Here is a 10914-nt window from a genome sequence, read left to right as displayed (position 1 = left end):
TTGTGTTACAGCTGTTTTGTTGTGTTGCAACTCACCTCACCTGTATTTATGTTTCAGTTTCGAACATACGGCGGTGAGGCAGCCAGCACTTGTTTGTACGGGATTCTGACTTTTGGCTGCCTCAGGCTTGCAGGTCCTAGAAACCTTTGAAGCTACCTAGAGAATAAACATAAACTGATTTAAATGTCCCCGAATGCCCACAAGTGATTAATGCCTCTTAAGGCTTACTGGAAGGACCATATCTAGGAAAGGCTGCTAGAAAAGGGGAGTGTGCCCAGAAAAAAAATTGGGGGGGGGGGGGAACCACAATACAAGTTTTGCGGTGGCCGCAAGCTGGAACCTCCAGGTATTATAAGCCGTATTGTAGTGCTTCATTAATCTTGCAATGCACATATTAGTGCTACCTTTATTATTTGTGAGATGAATTTGTGATAGTGCTGTGTTTGTAAACTAAACTGAACCTAAGACAAACCTAGTTCATGACGTCGCACTGAATGTTCGTTTGCTTATATCTTGTATCCTTCCACCGCTTTGCAAAAGATGCAATGGTCTGGTGTCACGGTGGCTGCCCCTTGTGAAATTCTGGGCTACATTCAAGTAGTGAAGCCTGCAGTTAGTTGTGTCTGCTGGTACGACAGTGAAGATCCAGCAGGTGCAGGCTCAAGCTTCGTGTCCACTGACGGCCCCCCACGGCAAGGAGAACGGCGGCAAAGTCGAAGGTCCCAAGGCTCTGGAGATACTCTCCCAGGCTATGAATCGCGTCAAGTTATTGCTGCTTCTATTGCTGTTCCGCCCGGGCATCAAAAAGTTACACGGGCATTGGCATGCCCATGCCGCCCTCACGCGAACTCCGCCAGTCCACATTCTGCACGGCCATGGGCCTGATGCCTTGTCATCCGGGGCGCCTCCACTGCTGCGGCAACTCGGTGCATGAGAGCTCTGGTGGCGCCTCCTTGAAGCCCTTCTGCTTCAGCAGAACAAGGAGGCGCAGAGCCGCAGGAATGTGGCTGCACGCACCACCATGCCACAGCGAGGCACTCACACGTAGAGTCTGCAACTGCTCCACTGTCGCTGTTCAAAGCCAGGCTGACTTTGTACGGCCGGCCACTCTTTTTCTGGCTTCGGTAGCACGTGGCACTTGCATAGACAATCCCAAGACTGTAAGAGCAACTCCAAGAACAAAAAAACATATTTGTAAGCTGCACACAGTAACGTTTCTCGTATTTTTACCAAGTGCCATACAACAAGTACGAATAAAACAAGGTGCAGCTACAGTGCCACGACAGCTTTATACAAAGAAACAAGGTTATGCAACCTACTCTTCCCAAAGTACTGGGCTTGTGCAGCTGACGCTACAGTGCAATAATACAAAACCTCCATGAAGTGCTTCGATGTACACAACTCTAGTGTAACATCAAACACACTGCTTATTATTGATGAGTTAAAAGCTAGGAAAACCATATTCCAGTGCTGCTGAAAAATCTCTAAACCAGCATACGCCGCATGAATAAGGTTTTTAAAAAGTTCCACTGTTAATTTACGTGCCACTTTTGGTAGCCATCTGATCAGTTTCGTTCTTTCTAGTTATCCTTGTAGATCCGTTTAGTTTAAATGATTAGTTAACACTCTAGCGTACGTCATGTTTTATACAAAACAGCATGCGCACTCGTAGAGGCACCGTATATGAATATTAGATCAGTAATACATATCTGTCGACGCGAAAGTTGTTTGCGCAAAAAAATATTTTCATAGTACTAGCGATGTGCTTAGAGGCATGCACGCTGCACCACCCGAAAAGCTGCGAAGTCTCTTCGAGACTATGCCTGCTGATCGGACGTGCGAAACATAAATGCCAAACCATAATGAGAAGTTCTCGAAGCACGTAAGCATGCGTAGTGAAAGAAACACGCACTGACATGACCGACCTCGCTGAGGACGCGCGCACAACGTTGGCATAGGCGGCACTATTTGTGTGTTGCTGCAAAAGGAAAATCACTGCATGCATGCTTTCAGAAGGTTACACAACAATGCGGCGCTTACGTACCTCGTGTCACCGGCGTTGGTCAAAGAAGAAGAAGAAGAAGAATATGCTTTATTTTAAAAAAAGATACATAACAAAACTTTGAATGACGCATCTGGGTCCTTAGCCGACAAGGCTAGTGCGTACCCATTACAAAATGGTGTTTGTAGATAATCTCTTCAGGATGGCTCAGATAACCAACAATAATAAGAACAGGATTGCTTAGAATTACAAACAAATAATACTCTATAGGTTAGGCGAACTATAACACTAGTGCAAAATTTGGCACACACTTAATATCTTAAGCTAACTGGTTCCATACTTTGGACCCAATAAAAGATATTAGACGACGATCATATACATTATACACTTTTGGCGAATTGAGGTCATTATGGTACGCATGTCGCGTATCCCGCAAAGGCAATAAAAAAAACTTATGACGGGTAAGGTGTATTCCGAGTCAGAACTTTGTTAATAAGAAGGGCCGTTTTGTAGTCACGAACTGGTTAAAAGACATTATGCTAAGTCCGTCAAAAATTGGTGCGGAGGGTGAAGTCCTTGGAGCTGATGCCATGATTCTTAAGGCTCTTTTTTGAAGAATGTTTATGCGTGCTAGATATGATGCATAAGTGAATCCCCATGACTCTATACAATCGGATAAGTGACAATGAAAAATACTAAAATAGATTACACGTAAGGTTTCTTTATTAAAATGTTTTCTTGCATTAATTAGCGTGTAACATCCAAAAGCTAGTTTCCGACTTAATTTTTCGATATGCGGTGCCCAATGAAGTGAAGTGTCTGGAGTTATCACCAAATATTTGTACTGGCCAACCTGATCGATTTCTATCCGTCCAATTTTTAAGCAACACACTTTCGGCCCTTTTTTACGGTTCGAGGAGAACAAAATAAATTCTGTTTTTTAATTGTTCGCATTGAACCACTTAAGCGTATTCTCTAGTTCATTATTTCGGAGTGACTGACTTTCAGTAAGTGACCGATGTGAAATAATGAGAGCGGTATCGTCTGCATATAAGACGGCTTGCGCTTTATACAGAGAGCTAGGGTAATCATTAATGAATATGGAAAAAGTATTGGTCCTAAAACAGGGTCCTGTGGTACTCCGTTGGTTACTTGATTCACTGACGATTTGTTTAGAGCTATCTGTAGAAGCCGTTGGCGATTAGTTAAGTAGCTTCTGAAAAAGTTTATGGCTGGCCCTCGAAACCCATCGCGTTCTAACTTAGGAGAATTTCATGATTTACAGAGTCAAATGCTTTTTATATCTAAAAATATGGCTAAAGCGAATTTATTGTTGTTAAGCGCATTGTAAATTACCTCTGTGACTGAGTGCATGGCCGTTGCTGTAGAATAATTTTTGCGAAACCCGTGTTTATTTTTGGCTAAAAATATTATATTTTTGAATATAACTTATCATTTTCTTAGCTATTATTTTTCAAACAGGAATATTGTTATGGGACGGTAATTAGTGATGTTATTCGGGTCATCTGCTTTGAATATTGGTGTTACCCTCCCAGTTTTATGTGCTTCCAGATAAGTTCCTATTATAAAGGATTGTTTAAAAATTCTTTTTAAAGGATGGCATAATATATCAATGTTCTCTTTTAGTACATGCACTGTAATTTCTTCAGGTGCCGACAGCTTTATTTCCTGGCACCTGTCTTTTTATTTGTGTAATTTTCTCCGCTGTAATTTCTTCGAAAGCAAAACTATTTTGAATTGGAGCGGGCAAAATTGGGTTATGCTGTTCGTCATTATTATTCGATGAAAACTTGTTCCCGACATTGATGTAAAATTTGTTAAACATCTCAAGTAGACGTGAAGTGTAAAAGCCTAAAAAGTCTGAATCAGGCAATTTAATACAATGTTGTTGCTTTTTCGTGATAGAGTTAATTATTCGCCAGATCTCTTTCGAGTTCCCGTTTGCTTTTAGAATGAGTATTGTTTTTTGCGCTTGCGCATAAGCGCAAGTGGTAAGTTACACGCAATCCTGTACCGCTCTTTGTAATAGGCGTTATTCTTGTGTTGCTTCATTTTGTTACACCAGTGTTCTTTGTTCCTCATAACTTTTAGAATAGAGTCGGTCGTACAGGGGCAGATTGGGTTTATGAAGTACTCTGCTCTTCGCGAAGTTAATTGCCTCTTTACGCAGCTTGATTCTAACATTACGAAAAAAATTGTTATATGCCTTGTGGATGTCGCTATTGTAAGTTGCGGTGAAGTCTTTTTCCTGCACGTGCTGTTTCGTTTTTGCGTAGTCCACCTTCCGCAAATTAAGTCCTGTATTTTTCGTCTACTGCCAACGATCAATGTTCACCGTTATATGAATAGGGAAGTGGTCAGTTACATATTCTTGTATAACACTGGCATCAACTTTTTCAAGTTCTAGTTTAGAAATGATATGATCTATAGTGGACGAGGACGTTTGCGTAACCCTTGTGGGGCTTGGAATGCGGTTGTGAAAGCCATAAGAAAGGAATAATTGCTGATACTTGGTCTTGAGGTTGTCATTAGTGTTTATATTGAAATCCCCACAGATAATTACTTTGCTATGCGTATTCGTAAGATATTGTAATATGTCTTCCAGTATTTCCGAAAATACCGGTATTCTGGAATTAGGTGGCCTGTATACTACCCCGATTGTGAGGTCATTTTGAAGTTCCGCCAACAGCATGTCAATTTCACCGGAACTTCTTGTTAGCGTTTCTATATTCTTATATTCTACCGTAGACGAAATGTACAATGCCACTTCCCCACCTCTCTGACCAGATTTCCCTGAAGAGGAAATAAATTTGTAGTTTGTCAGGTTTAGAAACTCATCCTTTCTTAGCCAAGTCTCTGACAAAGCAATAACGCTGTATTGAGCATACGCTTTTGATAATAACGCGAGTAATGTATCGAAATTTTTGTTGATACTCCTAATATTACAGTGAATTAGGTTCAGTTCACATGTTTCTGGACTGTTCTTTGCAGGTGTAAAGGCATTTGTCATGTTAGTACGAGTTGGGTAAGGCTACGAGTTGCTGCGACATGATGTTTACACGATCTTAGAAAGGTCACCAGAGCTTGCTATGTGAATTGTCTTTGAGTTTTCCGTCCTTCGCGCCAAGACCCCGACTGTGATACCCACAGAAACCGCCAGTTTTTCTCTTTCTTTTTTGCAACAGCCATTCCGAGAAGTGCTTTGTACTCGGGGCACAGATGTTCGGTAATGAACACTGGGTGAGGTTCGCTGAAGCCAATGTCATTCGCTGCAAGCCTATGCCCTTCGGCGTCTTGCAGGACCTTGTCTCTTGCTCCTCGGGACACGAACCTCACAATGATGTTACTACTCTCTTTGTTCTTCGTTGGCACCCTATGCACAACGTCCATATCTGACAGTTCAACGGTTGTGCCAACCTTTTCAGTAATTTTCTGCACAACTTCCACGAGTGACTCGTCTTTCTCTTGCGGGACTCCCTTAATTTCTATGTTGTTTTTCCCGCTGGATTGCTTCAGTTCTACGATTTCGTTTCGTGTGCGATTGCGCGAAACGGGCGTGAATGTACATTTGGTTGTATTAAGCTAATGCGCTAATGCGAAGCTACTTTGATGAGTGAGTTAGTTTAGGAATGTGCGTCCACACGGTCGGGCGAGCAGGCTTCCCAACGCTGAATTTCTCCTTTTATTTTCTTTATTTTTTCCACTCCTGGAATGGTGACTGTAATTAACAGGTTGATTTGTAGTCCCCTCAGAAATGTTCACTAACTGTGCATAGGGCAACCACATTTTAAGCAGTATTATATCAGGTGCATTTTACGGGTAAGTGGTTTTATTTCTAATAAAACTCAATGCTTATGCATCAAGTTTATAAGAGAAAAATAGGTAGTCATAAAAACCTGCGTGATATTCCGTTCTGAATTGTACGTGGAGACATTATAAGTTGTCTACACTGCATCGCAAAGAGGATATGATTGATGATCTTCGCAGTTTGCTGCCATATGAGCATGGCCGCTTTTGGTTTAGTGTCGCTCTCTAAGCATCGCGTTGACACACCGGGCTCCTTGACTTACGAAACAGCTGTCACATAACAAAAGTATTCAGTAAACCATGATTGTGATGCATGAAACGAAACGTTTATGATGAGTGATACCACAAAGCCATTACCTATCTCGAGCCGTCTTATTGTGGTATTTCTGTAGAGCCTGCCCAATGCTGATTTTAAGAGGGGCAACAAAAGTCATATTGACATAAAAGCACCATCCCACCCGAAGCACATGGGACATCTTTGACACAATAGCTACCGTTTCGGTTTCGTATGTTTTCGCTGGAGCACATGACCTGGATAATTTGCAATTTAAAAATATAGGTGTGTCCCGGGAAATTTTGTCACATTATTTTAAAGCATGAACCCATTAGCGCATTGTGTGAACACGAGAAGGCCACACGATTTTGAAGTGAGAGCTACAATGGCCGTATTTTCGTCATTTCCCTGTTGCCGGTTGTCGCACTGCAAGATTAGAGGTTGCCTAGAAACTGCCGCAGCTGGCAGCGCCACTAGCAAGCCATGTGGCGTGATGTCAGAGGAGGAGCCGGTGAAATCGCGTTGAAATAATGACGGAAGAGCCGGAGTTGCATCGTATATATAGAAGTTCGGTGGGATTCGGCGTCAGATATGGAAAGTGAGTCGGAGAGACTGAAATAAGCCATTGAGGCTTCGTCGTGGAAACGAAATCACGAGGATGCAGCGAGCCGATGAGACGTAGTAACAGCGAGCCGCACGCCTCAAGAAGCGTCGTAAGTACGAAACAGCCAGGCGAGTGGATTCAGATGAGGATGGTTCGTCGTCTCGTTTGGAATCTCGTGCCTAAGCCGCGGATCAATGACGGTATGAATTGAGGAGGAGGCAACGACCTGCTGGGACAGAAGAAGAACGGGCTCCGCGTTTCGAACAGTAACTTAACAAGAGGTCACAACCAAACCTAAACACTCAGGTGTACGATGCTGAACGATAAAGATGTAACCGGACAGAGAACCGAGCTAAACAATAATATTAACCGTACCTCTCGCTATGCAAAACCAGACATAACTGAGTTAAGCCACAGCAAATTTTTGTATTCCATTTTGAGTGGCCGAAGTAGAAATCCATTATGTGCGTCATTAAGTTGTAGCAAGACTTTTTTTTGCTGGCTTTAGAGGAGGACCAGAAAGTGCTGCAGGATTACTTAAAACTCCGTAAAACAAATGTGGCTTTCTTTTTATTTGTCTGTCAAGAATTCCCGCTTAGAAATGCTATCATACAGTTTTAAAGGACAGATAAGCAGGTTGATAACGGCAGATTAAGCAGATTATGTGCTCTGTATTACTGAAAATAAACTTGTGGTTAAAGTCATTAGGGGAAGGTGCTGTGCAGGTATGTAGAGGAAACGTTTGCTGTCGTGTGGAAGATGTTGTATGGCCTGAGCAAGGCGACAATGCACTTCAATGTCAATGTGGCACTCTTGGTGCCTACTAAAAAATGGCAGAATTTGTCCGATTGGGCAGAAATATTACAACAATATCACTCTAGATGTGCAGGGGATGTTTTATTACGCATGATAAACATTTTGTTCATGGGTCACAAGCATGGTGAGATGAGGTACCGGTAAACATCACTGTACACATCACTAAACATATTAACAACCGTAAACGTCACTGCTCATACTCTTTCCAGGAAAAATATTAATAGGGTGTGGAGCTGTCTTTCTGCACAGTGCAAGCATTTTGCAAGCATTTCCGTGGTGCAAGCATTTTGCCAAAACAAGCTACCGAATATGCTTTTGTATCGAGTATTCTTAAAGGGACACTGAAGTGAATTTGTGAAGCTCCCTGTTTTGCTTCCACTGCGTACACTGGTTCAAATTACACACTTTTGATCGTTTATCTGGTTGACAAGTCGGTAATTCTTTTGTAAAGCGCGAAAGAAGTAAAATTACCATGCGTGGTCTGCGGCAGCCGCACCAACGGCTGTGACGACGGGAGGAGATGCACCTTGATTGGACGATGTCCAAAATTTGCATTCATACAAGTTTAAAAAAACAATTCAATGAACATGCCTGACATCCGACGGCATCGTTGGATGGGCATTCTCGATATCTCAGTAATCGTCGTACCTCGCTTCTGCCATGTTGTCAGCTGTAAAATGCCCAAGATAAGCCTCCCAGGACGGCTTGGAATCGTAGCATATCACTAGCCGAGGCCTACGCAGTGGATGAACGCCATCCACGTCACTGCCGACACTCAAATGCCGTGCGCTTTTCCGCTATATTTGGAGCTTGCCTCACTCATGCCTGTATCGTAAAAAGCCTGTTCGCCCCAGGGCAAGAGTCTGCTGATTCTGGCCTGTGCCCACTGCCCAGAAGTAGTCGGTGCTTATGGCAACAGCACGCCAATGATAATTCGCTCGCGTTTTAGTGTCAGTGTGTGCGTGTTCTGCGAACTGCCTCGTGTGGCAGTGAACGTTATAGCCCAAAAATGGTGGCATCACTATAGAAAACATCGGCCGAAAGTGAAAAAATCAACTCACAAAACAAGCACCCTAGGGGATTCGAACTTGCAACTTTAAAAATTATATGCCTAGCGCCCCAGACCACTCTGCCACGGGCCTTTTCTTTCTTTATTGCTTAAGGCATAACACTTACAAAGAAATGGGGGAGAGGTCAACCAAGAGGGTTGATTGTTTCAAGCGTCACTTCCATACTTTCAGCTGGCAGTTATTTGTGCACTTTCATCACAGTAAGTTCATGCATTACTGATAGCAAGTCGTCATCACAACCTTGCTTAATGAACTCTTCGAGTATTGTACAAATATTTCCGGCGAAATAAGAGCACACAGAAGGCGCATCCGCCTCTGTATTCCTAACATCCATGCGGCTCCTCCAGATTCCGCGCAGCCCCAGGAGAAAAAACAAGTCATACGGCGCAGTTTCAGGAATGATATACAAGTACCGAAGGCCGTGGGATATTAGAGGAAGGTCTTTTTTAAGAGTTCGTTGGAGGACGTTCCAAAAAGAACGCATCCCAATAATCTAAGAAAACATGATTCACACTTTCTGGCTTCTTGCACAAGAAGCAATCGGCACCCCATCGCAGATAAATATCCTTGCTTTTTATCCACGTTTTAACCGGTAGCGTTTCTGTGTGCAGCTTGTGAAAAAAGGTGTTTACCCCTCCCGGTACTGTCATTTTTTAACTCTTTTTAAAACATCTTGACCTGGGCCAGCACGGACCTGGGCCAGTTAATAGCCTGACCTGGGCCAGTCAGCGAAGCATTGCATGTGCACTTGCGCAGCGCTTGTGTGGAGCGACCTTGACTTTGAGCTAGATACAGTGTACAATCTAACAAAGTAAAGAAAGGCACATTCTTTCATTCACAAACGTGTCGTGGCTTCGTTTCAACCAACGCCGCCTGTATAAACATTGCCTAACGCGTCGCGCGCTTTTCAACGGAAAGGGTAGGGACGCTTAGTTCTGGCACTCATCCGCTATGTAGCGCGCGCCGGTGGACATCTCGCCTTACGTCACTGAAGCGAGTCGCGAACGCCGCACCCGTGTGTCCGTCGACTTGCCTGTTGGGTTTCAAGAGCCGTTTCGGTCGCATCTTAGCCGCGACGGGGCGATAGTTCTGGGGCGCGCTGGGGATCTCGTTACGCGTCGCTCGCTTCATACTTGCTGCATTTTTCCAAAGATGACTGACGGAGGAGGAACTCAAATAGTTTGAGAACTATTGTAGGCTAGATAAATAGTGAACAGAAAAACTGTATTTTCGGATGGGGCAGCTAATATTTTAGTGATGTTCGTTCCCTCTAGAGGATTTAGGGAGGAAAAAATTGCGTGCAAAGGTTTTATTCGGGCGCTCACTTCTATTACATTTAAAAAATATCACGTGCTTGCAAATTTCAGAAGATAATAGAAAACAAAAGGATAAGCAGCTGAGGGTCCCGCCACACTGTCCGGACAATTCTAGAGTACAGTCTTCAATTTTAAAAGTGCGTACCAATGCAGAGTGCAAACAGCGGGAATAAAACAAGACCGAAATGCGGAGGGGACAGAGGGGGGACGCCCAACTCAGAAAATTTCGGGGCCTGTGATTCAAGTAGATAAGCGCGCACAGCCGGCATCAGCATGTGGCACCACAAGTGATTTCGCTAAGAGGCAAAGGCTGTTTTATCAGCGCCAGACCAAGACAGACAGGCATGGTGAAAAAGAAGGCATAGGACCGCCGCTTGGGGAACCCTAAACAAACTTTAAACTATTTTGCGTAGTTCCGAGGAGCGGCGCTGGCTGGCGGACATGAAAGTACGCAGGAAAGCTACGGAGGGGGTAAGGGTAGGAGAGAGCAGCAGGAGAGTGGCTGTTTGGCCATGTTTCGTTCACGCGTTAGGCTATGATTATGCAGGCGGCGTTGTTTCAACTAACCGAACGAATTGTGACGCCCAACGGCGGCCGCGGACTAAACGCTGAGCGGACTGACTCTGCTTGAAAGTAGGCGAGACGTGCAGTTACTGAGTCAAGCCAAGTCATCTTCCCCTGACGTCACCAGAAAACGTAACAAAAAATGGGCGAGGATGAAGAGAGGGGGACAGCAATTTCGCATTGATTTTTCTGCTAAATAAATTGTGGCAAACGCGCTTATATTGTCGACACACGGCTTATGGACTCCGGTCTACAATTTGTATTATTAATCTCGCAATATTTACAAATCTCTTCAGTGTCCCTTTACAGCTGCAGCAGTGCTTCAAGGAATGTTCTCGAAAAAGCACTGGGGTTTACAGCAGGCGCATGTTCTTCATGACTAGAAAAATGTAGGACTAGAACTGCTCGTCCGGCGGACATCCAAGTTCCGTATCTTGTTA

General features: G+C 43.8%; 1 pseudogene; it reads right to left on the bottom strand.

Annotated features, from left to right (window-relative positions):
• Positions 1–506: 506 nt before the first annotated feature.
• Positions 507–2171, bottom strand: LOC144165847 (uncharacterized; annotated as a pseudogene).
• Positions 2172–10914: the final 8743 nt, after the last annotated feature.

Source organism: Haemaphysalis longicornis, unplaced genomic scaffold (assembly GCF_048455015.1).
Source record: "Haemaphysalis longicornis isolate Haplotype H1 unplaced genomic scaffold, Haemaphysalis longicornis Haplotype H1 scaffold_15, whole genome shotgun sequence".
Taxonomy (NCBI): Eukaryota; Metazoa; Arthropoda; class Arachnida; order Ixodida; family Ixodidae; genus Haemaphysalis; species Haemaphysalis longicornis.
The sequence above is the reverse complement of the archived record's forward strand: the minus strand, read 5'-3'. Positions and strand labels throughout refer to the sequence as shown.